Source organism: Thalassophryne amazonica, unplaced genomic scaffold (assembly GCF_902500255.1).
Source record: "Thalassophryne amazonica unplaced genomic scaffold, fThaAma1.1, whole genome shotgun sequence".
NCBI lineage: Eukaryota > Metazoa > Chordata > Actinopteri > Batrachoidiformes > Batrachoididae > Thalassophryne > Thalassophryne amazonica.
In genome coordinates this window covers 939,222-957,283 of record NW_022986236.1, presented here as the reverse complement: position 1 = coordinate 957,283, position 18,062 = coordinate 939,222, and the positions used below count along the sequence as shown (strand labels likewise).

The following is an 18,062-nucleotide window of genomic DNA, read 5'->3' as shown; positions in this document are numbered from 1 at the left end:
GGCACTGGGGAGATGGCTGTCATTACATCATCAATAAATGCACAAGTTTACGTTGATATTTTGGACACCTTTCTTATCCCATCAATTGAAAGAATGTTTGGGGATGATAAAATCATTTTTCAAGATGATAATGCATCTTGCCATAGAGCAAAAACTGTGAAAACATTCTTTGCAAAAAGACACATAGGGTCAATGCCATGGCCTGCAAATAGTCCGGATCTTAATCCAATTGAAAATCTTTGGTGGACGTTGAAGAAAATGGTCCATGACAAGGCTCCAACCTGCAAAGCTGATCTGGCAACAGCAATCAGAGAAAGTTGGAGCCAGATTGATGAAGAGTACTGTTTGTCACTCATTAAGTCCATGCCTCAGAGACTGCAAGCTGTTATAAAAGCCAGAGGTGGTGCAACAAAAAACAACTGAATGAACATTCTCCGAGGCCGGTGATTCCATAATTTTTGCCAGGGGTTGTAGTTTTGTTTTTTGTTTTTTCCTCGTCTCTGCGAGTCTCTGTTAATACCCCAGTCCAGTAGGTGGCGGTAATGCAACGATAAGTTCGCCACAGTCAACGATCCAACGAAGAAGAACTTTCCTGTTGTTGTCCGAGGCTAAAGCTAGTTAGCTGGACGCTGGAAACTTTTCATCAAACTTCACTCTGTGATCCTCGAATATGTTTTTTGAAGAGTTCCAGAAGCACAAAGGTCGACAGTAAACCGGAAGAAGAAGAAAATGCGAAGTTAGCGAGAAAATGTGGAACAGCTGAGAAGATTGTTGAAATAGCGACTAACTGCTGCTAATGCCGAGATATTTGAGTTGGTAGAAACAAAGTAAAAAACATCGCAGAGCAGCAAGAAGTAACGTCAACATGCAGGATGCTGTTTTCAAGCCTGAAGTTCGCTGATCCAGAGCAGGTTTGTCCACTAAACTTTATTTCAGACCAACTACAAATGATAGCTGTTAGTTTGTGTTGGAGTTCTTATTATAGACTGAACACAAAATATCAGCAAAAATAAATAAGACAAAATGTGAAGGACAGATGGACTGATGAAGCCAGTCAGTAATAAATAATGCTAAAAATAATACTATCAATTTTATTTTTTTCTCATTCTATGCGCACAAAAGTGGAACTATGCTCACAATTCATAAAATCTGAAGCTCATGTTATGTAATTAACCCCTATTTTTTTGTTTGGGAGCAGCCGGGAGCCCACAATTTTTCATATATCGTCATGAAATTTTCCCTTATGAATCATATCCGAATAGGCAAGAACTTTGGACAATTGATCTCAAATGTCTGTGCTTTGTTCCTTTTGTATTTGTTGTTATGAGTATGTATTAGGTGTATGTGTGTGTGTGTGTATATATATATATATATATATAGGGGTGGGTGTAAATAAGCTTTTGCTTCTACCGACACCCTTCTGGCCACATCATCATCTTTGTCTTTCGGCTGTTCCCGTTAGGGGTCGCCACAGCAGATCAGTCATTTCCATCTCACCCTGTCCTCTGTATTTTCCTCTGTCACACCAACCACCTGCTTTGCCTCCCTCTTCTCCTCCTTCCTGGTGGCTCCATCCTCAGCATCCTTCTCCCTATATACCCTGGGTCCCTCCTCTGTACATGTCCAAACCATCTCAATCTCGCCTCTGACTTTGTCTCCAAACCGTCCCACCTGAGCTGTCCCTCTGATATGTTCATTCCTAATCTTGTCCATTCTTGTCACTCCCAAAGAGAATCTCAACATCTTCAGCTCTGCCACCTTTTGCTCTGCCTCCTGTATTTTTGTTAGTGCCAGCTTCCCTAAGCTGTACAACATAGCTGGTCTCACTACTGTCTTGTAAACTTTCCCCTTCAGTCTTGCTGATATTGTTCGGTCACAAATCACTCCTGCCACCTTTCTCCACCCACTCCACCCTGCCTTGCACTCTCTTCTTCACCTCTCTACCACACTCTCCATTACTTTGAACAGTTGACCCCAAATATTTAAACTCATCTACTTTCACCACTTCTACTCCTTGTAACTGCACTATTCCACTGGGCTCCGACCCATTCACACACATGTACTCAGTCTTGCTTCTACTGACTTTCATTCCCCTTATCGCCAAAGCATATCTTCACCTCTCCAGACTAGACTCAACTTGCTCTCTACTCTCACTACAGATCACAATGTCATCTGCAAACATCATAGTCCATTTGGACTCCTGTCTGATCTCATCTGTCAACATGTCCATCACCACTGCGAACAAGAAAGGACTCAGAGCTGATCCTTGGTGTAATCCCACCTCCACCTTGAATGAGTCTGTCATTCCGACTGCACATCTCACCGCTGTCACACTATTCTTGTACATGTCCTGCACTACCCTAACATACTTCTCTGCTACTCCAGACTTCCTCATACAATACCACAGCTCTTCTCTTGGCACCCTATCATAAGCTTTTTCTAAGTCCACAAACACACAATGTAACTCTTTCTGGCCTTCTCTGTACTTCTCCAGCAGTATTCTCAGAGTAAACATTGCATCTGTAGTGCTCTTTCTCGGCATGAAACCATATTGCTGCTCACAGATCTTCACCTGTTTTCTAAGCCTAGCTTCTACTGCTCTTTCCCATAACTTCATGCTGTGGCTGATCAACTTTATGCCTCTGTAGTTACTGCAGTTCTACACATCACCCTTGAGAGAGAGTAATGACCCACCTTATGTCAAAAGTGATTGATGGCCCTGTCAGCCAATCAGAATCGATGACGTCACTATGTCCCGCCCCTAAGCCCCTCCCCTAGTCCCGCCTCCAAGCCCCGCCCCTATGACATCACAGCCAATCAGAATCGACTGCGTCACTAAGCCCCGCCCCCGTTATGACGTCACAGCCAATCAGAATCGATGATGTCACTATGTCCTGCCCCTAAGCCCCTCCCCTAGTCCCTCCTCCAAGCCCCGCCCCTTATGACATCACAGCCAATCAGAATCGATTACGTCACTATGTCCTGCTCCTAAGCCCCCGCCCCCGGCTCCTCCCCTAGTCCCGCCCCTGGCTCCTCCCCTAGCCCCACCCCCAAGCTCCTCCCCTAACCCCGCCCCAAGCACCGCCTCCAAGCCCCACCTCCCCTCCCACCCGGGTCTAATATTTTAATGTCATTTTATTTCATGAATTAAAGAATGATTAAAAATACCTAGATCTTTTTAATGTATTAAAGAATTAACTAATTCTGAAATAATTAAACATAAATCAGTGTCTATTATCTAATACCCCTTTAATATTTTTAATTCTTAAATTAAGGCGCCTCCTTTTATGGTTTTTAATGCCTCAATTAAAGAAGGAATAAAAATACCGTATCTTATGCATAATTATGGGAGGTTTTCTTCAATTTAGTGATTAAACACGAATATTTTAATACGCCATTAATATTTCTTAATTCTTGAATTATCGCGTTTCCTTTTCTGTTTTTTAATTCGTAAATTAAAGAAGGGAAACAAATAGCCACGGCTGTAATACCTGTTGCAGACGCTAGCTGTGTCTGTCTGTGTGTGCGTGTGTGTGTGCGTGTGTGTGTGTGTCAGGCCGGATGGTCTTTTATAACATAGTAGAGAAGCGTTCGTCACGCTTGTTTGAAGGCTGAAAAAACAAAGCTCCTTCTCACTCACGCCAAATGGTGTTTCTATTAAGATATTACCCGATCGATCATGGTGCGCGGGACACCCGCTGATCGGAGATGCTGCCCCGAGGTGATGAACCCGAAAAATCAACAAACCTCCTTCTCACTCACGCCAAATGGTGTTTCTTTTAAGATATCAGCCGATCGATCATGGTGCGCGGGACACCCGCTGATCGGAGATGCTGCCCCGAGGTGATGAACCCGAAAAATCAACAAACCTCCTTCTCACTCACGCCAAATGGTGTTTTTAGAGCAAAAGGTGAGGAATTACGCCCCGCGGACGAAGAAGGGTTTAAAAATCCCCTTTCCGACGACAGAGTGACATACAGCATTCACCATGGCGAGACGAACTCCGATCCTCCGCTACATCTGCGAGACCCCGGTTAACATCACCATGACGACAGAGGGCTCGCTCGCTCCAAAAAAAGCGAGGATGTACGTCAGCCGCCTGAGCCAGCCGATACCGGAGGAAGATCTGACGTACAGCCTGGAGGGGCACGAACGTTTAACTTACACGTTCGACCCGTATTATGCCCAAGTAAGTTTCTTCACTCTGGCCGAGGGTGAGACTGCCACTCGAGGAACCCCACGGGTGGCGCTTACTTCCGCCGATTGGGGGGTCTTCTCCGCGGCAGCCGGCTCGATGATTCGCGACACGGTCAACCCTGAACCTCCAGGAGATCGGACGCCGGAAAAGAAGAAAACATGCTTCCAACTCACCTGGCTCAGCACCCAGGGGCCGCGCTATAGGGTGATATTTCAGCGGGGACCTCCTGACACTGTCTCTGAGGGTGAAATTAAGTTGGAGCGGCTTAGTGCCAGCGGCCACGTCAGAAGCGTCACAGCTGCGGCTGAGAGCTGGCATGAGATGTTCAACACCTGCAACGACAGGATTACGGGCCTCTTTACAAGGTGCCTGGCCTGGAGGGACGTTATCGAAGTCCGAAAAAACTTGGCCCCTCTTTTTACTTAAAAAATAAAAAAAATAAACAGAAAAAACAAAACAAAAAAAAAAACCTCTGACGTAGCTCCTCCCCGCATGCACGGGGTTTCTATAAAAAACCAGGGGACCACATCTCATTAAAGCATCGGACGACGAACCAGCATGAGCTCCTCAACCTCTCCCATTGCAGCGGCCGACGACATCGCTTGTGACTGCGCGCTCGACTGTGGAAGAGACCTGCCGTCCCTGAGCCAGGCTTCACGGACCCGCGGCGGGTATGAGAGCCCGTGGGGAGTTCAGCTCGAGCCGGTCTGGGGCGAGATCCATCCTTCTCACGCGCTTTCCAGCCCGGGAGGCGTGGGGTCTCTTCCCGCTGTCACGGAGGCCGCGAGTCCGCGGGAGGTACAAGACCTCGAGCCGGCTGAGAAATACGCCACATCTTTCGCATCTGACCGGCCAGACGGGTTCCTGTCAGAGGAATTCCTGAAAACGGTGAAAGTCGGCATGGCACACTTACTTTTGGCTGTGATCAAAAGTTACAGACAAAAACTCTGTTACGGGTGTGAGATCGATCACCCCAGCCAGCGCCAGCACGAGTGCCTGGACCCGTTAAATGAATATTTCTTTACCGGACATTTTGAGAGATTAATGGTGAGACTCTGGAGACCGACCTTCATCCCGGCTGTGGTAAAGCTCCTAGCCCAGCGCTTCCTCAACCCATTGGCTGCGAGGGTCCAGGGGGTGGTAGGAAACATCCTCACTGAGTTGAAATACACTGATAATTTTGAAGCAAAGATCAACGAACTGTACACATGTTTCGGTGAAGACGCAGATCTCGACCTGGAGGGGATGGTAGCCGTCTATAACCCAGACGACTGAAGAAAAAAACCTGCTTTTTTTTTTTTTTTTTTAAATATCATTATATTGTTTTACAGTCATGGGTAATTGTGTGATGAGTCTCTTTCAAAGCTTGCGGGAAGTTTATATTATACGTGGACTCTCGTATAAGCTGGAGCGGGTAGTCATTTGCAGGCTGGAGACCCCAGACGCCCCGCCTTCATGCGCTTTGGAGAGGGTCTTCGACGTTATCAGATGTCGCCCCGGGCCCGGAGTCTGGACAGATCATATCTACAGCGCGGCTCTCCATTCATCTGAAAAATCTCTGTACAACGTATTACTGAAAATCTCTGTTTTGACCACTGACGATTTTACACGGTGTAATCCGATGCACCTGCTTACATTATACACTCTGTTTGTGGATGTGATAGCGTGCCAGGTGAAACAGATGGGGCTCTCCAGAGAAGAGATTGTTCCTACACTTTTACAGCTGAATACTGAAATAAACCGTAAATGCGGGGGAGATGTATTACTGAGAGTTTTCCAGTTTTGTACGTGAACGTATACTTTTTTCCTTCATGCATGTTGTGTTTAATAAACATGAACAATTGTTTTTTTCTCTGTTGTGACTTTAATGAATGTAATAAAGCACATATTCTAAACCTCAGACGGTCAGTGTTCTTTCCTATAATATTGTTGAAAAAGGGTGAAATGTTTTACAAATCAAATTTATATAGCGCCAAAACCACAACAAAACAGTTGCCCCAAGGCGCTTCATATTGCAAGACAGAGTCATACAAACGAGGTTTTGGTGGGAAAAAAAAGGTGCTCGTATGAATTAATGCGGGGTTTTAACACGGTCTTATTAAAAGCTCGAGGCTGATCTGTGAGCGCTCTCCGCGGTGCTGAATCAGAGTTCAATTTAACGTTTCCAAGAGCACCTATTTAAAACAAAAGACTAATATTTATGGTCGCTAAAACATATAAAAATGCAAAAAGGACTATCCGGTTCATCATTCTGAAGAGATCCGTCTTAAAAGATGGGTGATGAGGGTTTAATGAAGGATATATATTATAGTCCGGTAAATCCGGGGAGTTTTGGAGGGCCGGAGCGTTTACGCAGAGCTATGATCGATCAACACGGTTCTAAAATTCGTATGAAGCATATCAGAGATTTCCTGTCGGGGGAAGATGCATACACATTACACAAACCTGCCAGGACGCATTTTCCAAGAAATAGAGTATTTGTCTCAAACCCGCTTAACCAATTTCAGGCGGATTTATGCGACATGCAGGGGTTATCAGAGTTTAACGATGGGTACAAGTACCTGCTGACCGTTATCGATATCTTCTCAAAAAAAGCGTATGCCAGACCTCTGAAGTCAAAGCAAGGGCGCGAAGTCTCACAGGCCTTTGCCTCGCTCTTAAAGCAGAGCGGGGTGCCTCTGAAGTTGCAGACTGATGCCGGGAAAGAGTTTTTTAACAAACCGTTCAAGGATTTAATGAAAAAACACCGGATTCTACATTTTGCCACGGCCAGTGATCTGAAAGCCTCGGTTGTCGAGAGGTTTAATCGCACGCTAAAGACGAGAATGTGGAGATATTTTACTGCTAAAAACACGAGAAGATACATCGACGTCCTACCATCTTTACTCATGGCTTATAACGAGAGTTATCATAAAAGCATTAAGATGAGGCCGAAGGAGGTTAATGCTCGAAATGTCGATCAAGTGTTTCAAAATTTGTACGGGGCAGCCACCCTACGCAGGAGGCCTGCGAAGTTTAAATATAAGGTCGGAGATATAGTCAGGATCTCCAAGCTCAGGGGAGTTTTTGATAAAAAAAAATATGAACAAAGTTTTACGGATGAAATGTTCACGGTGTCAGAATGTATACAACGCACGCCGCCCGTTTATAAATTGAAAGATTATGACGGCGAGATCATTGAAGGTTCATTCTATGAACCAGAATTGCAGAAGGTTAAAATAGCAGACCGTATCAGGTTCAAGAAATTATTCGTGAACGTTTTACCAAGGGGAAGAAATTTGTATTTGTCAGATGGAAAAATTGGCCCGAGAAATTTAACTCCTGGGTTCCCGCGGACCAGCTGATGGCCGTATAAATATGAGAACATCTATCTTCAACCGACATATGAGAAATGGATCGGGATCTGAAACACGGATTTTATATGACTCTGCCTTCAAACGCCAGCCTAAAAGTATTCCCGGACAACACAATTTCATGCTACCAGGTGGACTTGGCTCGACACCTGGATCTAGAGGGTGACTGGGATGTGGCGCTGACGGAAATTTCTTATCCGCACACCTGGTTAAATATCCCGGAAAAGCCTTCCTGTACGTTCCAGGTGATGAAAATTACGGGCAAGAACAAACTCGCCGTTCACTCGCGATATTTTGACACGGGATATTATGATAACTTTGAGGTTATTGCAGGGCTGATAAACCCTCGTTTGAAGACTATAGATCCTCATCTGACTTTAAAATATGACGATATCCAGAAAAAGTTTCTGTGGGAAGGAGACGGTACCAGCCAGGTATATTTTGAAGCCCCGACAGCGTACATGCTGGGGATGCACCCTAATCAATGGCTGAGATGCGGACCCGGGGTCACGAGCTGTCCCCGCTACCCCGATATAAAAGCAGGGATGTATCACCTGTTCTGTTATACAGACGTTGTACAGCCTCAGGCGGTGGGCGACGCTTTTGCTCCTCTCCTCCGAGCGTTCGAAATTGGAGGTTGTTTCGGGGAAATAATTACAAAGAAATTCAACCCCGCTTATTACATCCCGGTCTCCAAAAGACATATTGAGACAATACGCATCGAAATCAAAAGCGATCAAGATCGATCGGTGGATTTCAGATACGGTAAAGTGGTTGTGACATTACATTTTAAACCGGCGGGATAAAAAAAAAAAAAATGGCTGGGGCAGCGCACAAAGCCGACATTTATAGATTTGTGCCTTACTATGAAAATCAAGTCGGAAACGGCCTTCACGGCTTCCACGGCGCTCCTGTTATGTACGGGTGCGGGCTCGGGAACATATTTTCGAAACTGTTCAAATTTGTCGCCGCTGATTAAACAAGGATACACGATCGCCAAACCTCACCTGAAAAACGCAGCCCGAAGCATCGCTTCCGACGTAGTGAGCCACGTTGTTGAGAGGGCCGGACGGAGTCAGGAACCTGAGCAGCAGCGGGGACGGTGAGAGGTATTTAGACCTCAATAATACGCTGCTTTATCTGCGAATGAAAATTACAAACGCCGACGGGACTGACCTGGCTAATGACGCCCGCGTGGGCGTCATAAATTATCCTCTCAATACGATTTTCTCGCAAGTCGACGTGACTCTGGATGACCGGCTGATTTCCCAGTCCAGCGCGACGCACCCGTACAGGGCGATGATTGAGACGCTGCTGAACTTTTCCCCCGCTTCATTGAAATCGCAGTTCACGGGCGGTTTGTTTTACAAGGACACCCCGGGTCAGCACAATTCGACCGCTGTGGATGACGCGGGCCCGAATAAAGGCCTCGTGAGCAGAGCGTGCTTTAGCGCCGAATTGCGTGAATTTCAAGTTCAGGGTCCGCTGCACGCGGACATATTTTTCTGCGAGAGGCTTCTTCTGAATAACGTTGATCTAAGAGTTAAATTAAGTCGAGCCAGCGATGCTTTCTGCCTGATGGGGCTGGTGGCCTCCACTTTCAAGCTGAAAATTCTGGGCGCGTCCCTATTCGTTAAGAAAGTCACCGTATCCCCTGCAGTGAGATTGGGTCACTCCGCAGCTCTCATGAAAGGGAACGCCGTGTACCCGTTATCACGATCAACGTTAAGACTTACGTGATCCCCAGCCATTCCAGGATATGCAACCAGGACAACCTGTTTTTAGGAACCATGCCCAAATATGTGGTACTGGGTATGGTGAATCACAATGCATTCAGCGGGAGAAGAGATCTGTCCCCGTTTGAATTTGCACACTATGACCTAGAGTACCTCGCACTCAGTCAAAACGGGAGACAGCTGCTGGCTAAAGCTTTCCAGCCTGAATTTAACAACGAACTCTCTGTCAGGGAGTTTTACAATCTCTACACCGCGACCGGACGACACCTCAAAGACCAGCCTCTCTGTATAGACCGGGAGGATTTTGCGCACGGCTACGCGCTGTACGTCTTCAATTTAAACCCGGAGGAGGACAGCGGTGCTCTGAGCCCCGTCTCCACAGGCACCCTGCGACTTGAGATGAGATTCAGAGTCGCGACTCCGCATACCACCACGCTGATAGTGTACACGTGTTACGATTCTCTCCTGGAGATTAATTCCAAGCGACAGGTCCTTGTGGATTTTTACTGATGAACACCCTGGAATTGGACGCTGTTATGAGGGGCTTAATAGGAGACCTGTTCGCCGGTGTTTTTGCGTCTGACGAGTTATTCCGGATCAAGCCGGGCCCTCCCGTATATTTCATTGTAAACACCCACCCTAGACATTTACCGGGGGAACACTGGTTAGCGCTCACCGTTGAAAAAAATGGTCGAGCCACATTTTTTGACTCGTTCGGCCTCAGCCCGGTGTTGTGTGGGCCGCTGAAGAGGAGGTACTGCTGGCCCACCACCACCAGAGGGCGCCCTGCCTGGAGTGCGGGCTCCAGGCACCAGAGGGCGCTGCCGCCTTATGGGAGCAGCCGGGGTGACAGCTGTCACCCATCACTGGACACAGCTGTTCCACTCAGCACAGAGGTATATCAGGAGGACGGCGTCTCCACCTCAGTGCCGAGATATCGCCTTTAGACTGAGGTAACGTTCTCTGCATGTATATTCTGACTAACTAGCTAAAAGACTTGTTAAACCTTTTCAGGACAGCTGATTACTGTAAGCTAAATTGCTTGGATAAGTACTCACCTGCCTGCCATATTGTGACTAGAGGTGGAGGCGGCTTCTCCCCTCTCCGTTACTGGGTGCTGTCGCATCCACGCCTGTGTTGTTGCTCTCTCCCGCCAGCAGTACCGGATCCGACGAGCGGAGGCAGTGGCCACCTGGGAATTCGGGACTTGGCGGTTCCAGTATTTCCAGGGTTCGGTGGCAGAGGAGATCTGGGTGGTTTCGGTTCGACAGAGACGGACGTCTCCTACCTTCGAGCCTGCCCACACGACACCAGCGGATTCGACCCCAAATTGTGATTGTTGTATTCATTGTGCTCGTTTCACAATAGTAAACCTTGTTATTCACCTTCCTCCATTGTCCATTCATTGCGCCCCCTGTTGTGGGTCCGTGTTCCTACACTTTCACAACACCCGGACTTTGATTACTACCCTAAAAGCATCCTGCGATATCTGGAGAATCTCCCAGATGTTAAAAACATTCTGTATCACAACAAGCAGCTTCAGCACGAGTTATCGGACGTATGCGGACAACACTGCGTGTATTATCTGTATAACAGAGCCACTGGGAAATCGTACCAGGACGTGGTGTCTTTATACACCAAAAATACTATCGCGAACGATGATTTGGTTTCTGATTTTGTGAAAAGATATCGTTATTGCCTTAAGAAAAGCTGCAATACCTCCTGTAACCAGCTAGCAGGGCCTCTGCATGAGTTTAAATATTGTCACGGCTTGTGTTAACCGGCGTTCCTATTTTTTTTATGTTTTTCCATGTGAAAATGTAACCCCCGTCTTAGAACGCTCTCCTGATCATACCTTTAAAGTTTTATCGCGTTTGGATAATTTAAAACGTTGTTATTAAGCGCAGAAAGAAGCGTTGACCTTTGACCTCAAATTTTTTTATGCGCGTTTTTTTGTGAAAAAATGCTTCTGGTATGTTGAGAACGCTCTCCCGATCATACATTTACAGTTTTACCGCGTTTGGACGCGTTTAAAAATTGTCACGGTTCGTGTTAATCTTTGATCCTAAAATTTTTTAATGTTTTTTTTTTGCATGAAAATGGACCGAATGTGTTGAGAGCGGCCTCCCGATCATACCTTTAAAGTTTTATCGCGTTTGCATAATGTAAGCCCCCGTTATTAAGCGTAGAAAACGCGTCGACCTTTGACCTTTGATTTTTTTTATGTGTTTTTTTTCGCCTGAAAACGGGATGGATGTGTGAGAGCGGTCTCCCGATCATACCTTTAAAGTTTTATCGCGTTTGCATAATGTAAACCCCCGTTTTTAAACGTAGAAAGAAGCTTTGACCTTTGACCTTTGATTTTTTTATGTGTTTTTTTTTTGTGAAAAATGTTCCGGATGTGTAGAAAATGCACCCCCGATCATACCTTTAAAGTTTTTTATTTTTTGCATCGTTGTTATTAAGTAGAGAAGTGTTGAAAGTTGTTTTTTAAACCATATGCCGAATAAAAGTGATGAAGGCCGGAGATGAGTTTCAGTCGGTGTTTTATTAGTAACAATATACAAAAACGTGACTGACTGCGATGTATTTTAAAGAATCTTGATCATAATATCCAGTCAGTTTTTAATTGGATACCCTCCTTTTATGGTGAGAAACCTTCCCAGCGTTGGAAGTCTTTTTTTTTCTTAAATTTCTTCCTGGCCGGCGAATCGGTTAAAAGAAGGGATTCATCCGGCGAGCTGCTCCGGCCTTTTTTAAGCTTCTGAAACTGCTCGCGGGTTTGATACGCACGCCACCGGAATGTTCCGCTCCTGTAAAATATTGAGGAACTTCAACCAGCCTGTAGGGGGGCTCGATTTCTTGAACGTGGATCCGAGATGTTTCATAAGATCTATGGCGTGAGACCCCCTCACGACTTTCCCCTTGTAAATAAATTCCCCCGACGGACTCCAGCGCGTATCACCCATTGATAATTTCCTCATAATATATTCAGCGTTTCTACGCTCTCTGGAGGGGATATTCTTCAGGACCTCTGTGACAGTCTCATCCACCCCCTCCTCCTCCACCCCCTCCTCCTCAGGTTGCTTAGCGACGCGAGTCTCTTGCGGGGGTGAAACGCGTGATTCGAGTTCCCCCTGTTTGATCAGGGTTAAATAGCGCTGCAGCAGAGCCTCATACTTTTAAATTTTTTCATAAGGAGAGTGAGTACGATCTTCCAGTATACCTCGCATTCGCGAGTCTAAATCATTTCCGCCGTTTGTCTGATGTTATTTCCGCTCGGCGGAACGGAATGGCCGAGTTGAAGCATCTGCTGTGGAGTGAGTAAAAACATCTTTTGCGCCGCTTTGAACGCCATTATCCTCTGGGTACTATTAGACTCGTTATAACGGGCAGGGCCGCGGCGAGCAAAGGCAGGAGAAAGCCGCCCGTCTGAATCAACGCTCCCCGCTTCTTTTTATAACTGGTTTTTCTGTCGGCCAGAAGACGTAAAACTCTTTTTCGTTTTTTCAAGGCCCGGAATTGAGAGTCGCTCAAGGCGATATTCCCCTTTAATATATTCAAAGCGAACTCGGATAAAGTTTTCAGAAGCTCCGGCCTGCAGGTCTTCAGGCTGTGGTGACGCTCCCTCACCCCGGCTCTGATTAGTACTTTAAGAGCGGGGGCGTTCCTTTTTAAAAGAGAGCTCATGTCCGTTTATCTTTCTGCAAATAAACCGTGGGCCACTCGTGCGGAAGTAATCCCGATCTCAGTCTGAACTGATCTGGACACTCCTGCATGCAATCCAGTAATAAATACCCGTAAGGTACGCTCGTAGCATCATCAAGAGCCTCCAAAAAAAATTGTTTTCTGCCTGGAAACATTTGCTGAGCCAGAATGTTCATCTGTAACTTGTCTCTGGGGTTTTTAAACAGCACCATATAATTACAATTCAAACTGATGGTTCGACTGTATTTCCCTTTATGAAACACGTTCTGTGTGATCATGATGACGCTCATATTCCGGTGATGTCTGTACTGGGTGAAAATTCTTACAACTTCAGGATGATCCGCTGCTTGAAAGATGAGGTCGTCCAAAATAACCAGATGGCTCTGACCTTCAGGGAAAAGGCTGTCGTCCAGAAATGAGTCAGGGAGTCCTCTTACAAATTTAATATTTTTATTCTTCAGTTCAGAATACAGAGGTTGTTCAGACGTATACAGCCATACAATGTTGTCAGGCACATATCTCATAGCGTGGCTACAATTTTCCAGCAATGTTTTCACAAACACAGTCTTTCCCGAACCACTCGGTCCAACGATGAGACAGGAGAATGGGAGCTGAAGTCTGGGGTCAATCTCCACCGTATTTCCCGAGTGAGACGTTTCAAAATCCGAACGGCTCGGTTTCCCCGTCCTTTAAAAGACGCCGCTTGTTATACACCACCCTGAAGGATTTTTGAAATGACACGTTTGTCAAGCTGAAACTGTTTTTATGACGTTTAATTCCCTGCTGCGGCGTTTTGATAGATGCAGCGAGGGCAGGATCTTTTATATAACCCTCGACCAGATCTTTGACGCTGTCAAAGTTTATTTTCTGACAGCTTTCGTGGGTTTGAGTGATCCCCTTCACACGCATGACCGTTTTACCTCGTGCGGTTTTATATGCGTAACTTTTAGGCCCCGCCGCTGCAAACTCTGTGATGACGTCGCCGTTCAACTCGTCGGTGAGCTGCCCCAGATAATTAAAACCGTACAAGGTCAAACGCGCGTACGCCGTTGTAAAGGCTGCGATGAAAATATTGACGGCTTTACCCGGTCAGCTGACGTACCGCGGGCCGCACCTCCATTGAACCATAGCCACCTGACTGCTGAGGAATGTTAGATATGTGACCTCGTACTCTTCAGAAAACAGATACCTGAACAGGCCGTCAGCGTTTTTAACGAACGCGGTCTGCGTCAGATTTGACCTCTGGGCGAATTTCCCCCAGAAGGAGTTGAGGCAGATCTTAGCCATCTGTCGTTTTGCCGGATTGTGACTGATTTTTTTCTGGGTCTAAACGAATCTTCTGATTCAGCCAGTAGTCCGTGATATATTTTTCTCTGCTCTCGGGGTCTTTATCAAATTCGGGAGGGAAACCAGAGGCTTCCTGCTTGTGTTTTAAGAAGGTGTTTATGTACCCCTCAAAGATTTTATCACTTTTTTCCTCAAAATGCCAGACTTCAAAAATCTTAGCTACAACATAGCCTGTATCCAGAGCTTTGTGGAATTCCGGGGTCGTCCAAGTCCCAGACAGAGCTCTCTGCTGCTGACTGTGTGTGCACGCTGCAGCTTGATTATTTTCATCAGCGCAGGTGCGACACAGAGTAAACACCAGTTTACCGTGAGGAGTTCTGTGTGGGAGAACGGGGAATTTCCACCACCGGGGCGGATACACGACGGCTTTGATGAGCCCGAAATAAGTCCTGGGGTCTCGGAAATTTCTCTCGATAATTTCCGGATGCCCCGTGGGATATGTGAAATTTACGTTAACGTAAGGATACAGCGAGGTCACGTCGACGTAATAGACCCTCTCATCTTGCTTAGCCGTGTACCTCAGACGGGAGGCGCAAGTCCGACCGCCGTATAAAGCGTCGCGAGGTTCGAGGGGCGCCGGTAACCCCCTGTGGGCGAGGAAACACCGAACGCTCTCATCCCTCAGCCTCATTTCAAGCCACTGATGCTCCCAAATTACGCTGAGGGTGACGCCCGGCATAGCCCGCAGAAAGGCTATTTTTTTCTGACACGCTGCGTGGAGCTCTCCAAATGAGGTGTTTGTGAGAGGGTTTATTTCGTGCTGTGTAAAACACCTTGCACACCCGTGGTAAAAACACCCGAGAAACTCCCACACTTTTATCCGGCCGTCAATCTGAGCATACCCATCAACATAACCTCCTATTTTTTTCTCGCCCCTGTTTAGAGCGTGATCGATGATAATGTTTTGCGTCTCAGCAACCCATTCTAACCACTGCACGGCCACGTCCGAATATTTTTTATGCATCGTTCTATAATTGTCGGCGGAGGGGATCGCCAGCGTTTTTGGAGCAAGAAAGTTAGTTTGGAAGACTTTCATACACGCCGAGGCGATTGTAACGCAGGTACAAGGATCCACGCGTGTTTCAGCGATGAATTCAGACATAAATTTGGAGCAGGCTGCAGCCAGGATTTTTGTATCGTTATCACAATACATAACGGCCTCGGCTTTAAAATCGAAAATTGCGGGGTTTTTTGCGCACGTACCACGTGTTAAATTCCTCTCTTTCTCTCTCTGACATATTTGCGACCCCGTAAGCCGCTGAGTCAGGGTACGGACCGACATAGTTCAGATTTTTTTCTGAACTGAACAGGTGCGTAAAGTAACCTTTGCGGACGATTTCGTCTTTCAGTCGGATTCCCAGGGCTTTAGGCATCTGAGATAAGCGCATTGTAAGGAAAGATAAGGAATCTATATATTTCTGTTTAAAGGCGGCGTCTGTCATGATTAATAGTTTACCTCCCGGTCATAATCACAGCGGGGTTACGCCCTGGTGGACTAAATACTTTAGATGCAAATAGCCATCAAAACCTTTTGAGTTGTGAGCGATGAACACGTATTCTTTGAATTTTCTTGTTCTAAAATGTTTAAAGAAGCGGGGTACGCAGTCTGTCCCCCATGCGCTCCAAAAATCACCCGTCTTTGTTACAGCGCGACGTAAAACGGCACGTGTTCCCGTTATTATCGACATACGTTTCAAAATCACAAAAAACATATTTCTCTGAATGCTCTCTTCAGCTTTGAGCGGGGTCATATAGCAGAGGTGACCCTCGCTCGGCTCCTGGAGAGCCTCCGCCGCATATATGACACCTCTTTTTGATTACACACGTGCGGAGCGCTGTTTTTAGAAAACGCTATGTAATACTCGCGTTACATCGAGAGCATTTTTTTCTGTTATCACACACATTAACGAACTTACCGGCGGGGAGGACGATACTTCGGCTGTTTATGCAGGCTGTAACAGGTGGGAGAGCGACACTTCTTGTTACATTCGCTGCAGAATACAGGGTTATTTTTCTCGTAACACTGCGTGGATTCACAAATTTTACAATATGACAGACAATTATGGGAGGCATGGTTATTATACCCCTCAAAGCAAAACTTACATACATATTTCACTCCCAAAAATCTCTTTAAATCGATGATTCCGTAAAAATGATTATTAAACAGAAAAACAAAGAGTTTTCTGCAGCACCGGTATTCCTGTCTGGAATTTTGTCAGCTTTCTCTCCCCTTCGGCTCTGAAAAACACCACAATTTTACAACCCAGAATGTTTTCAAATTTTCCCACCTGCTCTAAAGATACCGGCGTAGCAGCCGTTAATCCGACGCTATTTTGTAACGCCAGCCCGCGCTGCTCCGCCTCGTGCGTAGTCAGATGAGGATTCAATAACTGAACGAGGTTTATCGTGAAACATAACTGTTGTCAGGATTATACACGATATTAAGGCATTTGGATTTTTTCCTCAGAACCTCGTGATGGAGGAGGTCATCTATTCTGTGCTTCCCCGCCCCGTTCTGGTTGCGGATGACTTGGACCACTAATTCCAGAGACTCGTTGGATAAAACGTTGGAATTCGATTGTATCAATGGTTCTAGCAGATTCTCGAAGCCCGTCACATCGCCTGCGTCGTTATATGAGCTGATCAAAGCGACCTCGTTGTAGACCCCACGAATCTCCGTTTGGATAAAGTCCCCGGCCCTGGCGTGTGTTAAAGCCTTTTCGACCGAGTTATGAAGAGCCCCTACGACATTACGGTAAAATTCCACGTAGTCTGGAATTTCGTCGGTGCACTGGAAATTTAGAGGTTGCCTGATTTCGATATTGTTAAAAGCAGGTCTCCTGATGACGTTAGCAGCCCCACCGCCCGTCATGGGAGAGTGTCGGCTGGGCCCCGGGCGTGCATCATCCCCGTCTTCCATCAAAACAGAGATTGCCGCGTTTATCGGGGTTAAACGAGCTCTGTTTAAAATCTCTTCTCTGTGCGCATTGCGCGGGGAGGGACTTCTTAAAGGTGAAAAAGCGCGAGCGTCGTTAGGCGTTTGATTTAATTCGTTCACCGCGGATTGGACGTGAGGATTAACTTCACACGCGAGGAGGTTTACGGCGTTATTTAGTGGAGTCAGGCGTACCTGGTTCAACGCCGCGGTACCGGACTCATCTGGAGGCGGGGTGTGCGGGGGGTCAGGGGGCTCTTCAGTATCAGACTGGACCGTCGAATTTATAGCGTTAATCGCAGAAATGATGTAGGGGTTAATTTCTTCCGATTCTCGTTCAGCCGCCAAATTGTTAAGAGCCTCATTTAACGGTGTTAAACGAACACGGCTTAAAAGTCTCTCTCCGGACTCGATGTTATTTCGAGGCGGCGAATTTAACACTTCGGGTAATGGGCCATCTGCTGCAGGAGCGCTCCCCGCTGAGTCGATTATTGAAGCGTTTAAATCCAATACACATCCGAAGTTATTTTCCCGATCTGAATTCTTTCCTTCCATCTTTTAAAATCTGTACCAGGGTGAATCTACCTCAAGAAAATCAATTAATATACCTGTTCAAAATGAATTCTCCCGTTCCATTGGAATAAGAAAAAAAAATAAAAAATAAAAACAGAATACACATTTTCAAAAAAGTTGCGAGATGAGGTTAATCCCAGCTCAGAATATCTTCGAGCCTTGCGTGTCGGTGGAAAATAGGCGGTCTCCCCTCCACCACGTGCTGAAAAAAA

The 18,062-nt window shown here is 46.3% G+C and overlaps 1 long non-coding RNA gene across 1 annotated transcript in view; it reads left to right on the top strand.

Moving 5' to 3' along the window:
• Nucleotides 1-577: 577 nt before the first annotated feature.
• LOC117505677 overlaps nucleotides 578-18,062 on the top strand; it is a 30,363-nt gene continuing 12,878 nt past the window's right edge. Inside the window, exon 1 of the long non-coding RNA XR_004559218.1 lies at nucleotides 578-911. This is a non-coding gene — a long non-coding RNA (uncharacterized LOC117505677). The remainder of the gene's footprint in view (nucleotides 912-18,062) is intronic.